The following is a 652-nucleotide window of genomic DNA, read 5'->3' on the forward strand; positions in this document are numbered from 1 at the left end:
ATGTCTACCTCCTAATTGCATCATGAAGAGTCCGGTTGTGTTGGTGTTCTGGAGATGTTAAAATTGTTCATCTGGGCATATCTGGAAATACTACAAAATTTTAATTAATAATACCACTTACTGCTTACATATACCAGGCATCTTGCTAACTGCTTTCTCTGTGATTTCTCATATTACATCTCAGTACATTCATTGAGTTCACATTTGAAAATCGGCCCAGACTTGGTTGTTTGGAAGACTCTGAATCACTGCTCTGAGCTTCTGTTTGCTTGACATAGTGATGCTTGCTCTTGATTTACAGGGTCATTTTGCGGATTATTTGAAGTCATGATGTGTGAGCATTTTGACAAAGGAGAACATGGCCAGCTTTACTGTTATAAAAAATTTAAGAAGGAAAACCCCAGATAAACAGCGACTGTGATGTCGTTTCACTTGTCTCGCATCTGTTTCTTAAAAGCGCTGAGCCACACAGACCACGCAGAAAGCTGCCGAGTGCCAGAGTCGAGAGGAAGCCTGGGAGCTGCGGAGGTTTCGCAGCCAGTCCTGCGCCGCGTGCAGCCTCGTGCGCCGGAAGCCCAGGTCCTCCCGCGCGCCGGAAGCCCAGGTCCTCCCGCGCGCCCCGCCCCCGTGCCTCTACACCCCGCTCCATGTC

This window comes from Bison bison, unplaced genomic scaffold (genome assembly GCF_000754665.1).
Source record: "Bison bison bison isolate TAMUID 2011002044 unplaced genomic scaffold, Bison_UMD1.0 scf7180017864453, whole genome shotgun sequence".
NCBI lineage: Eukaryota > Metazoa > Chordata > Mammalia > Artiodactyla > Bovidae > Bison > Bison bison.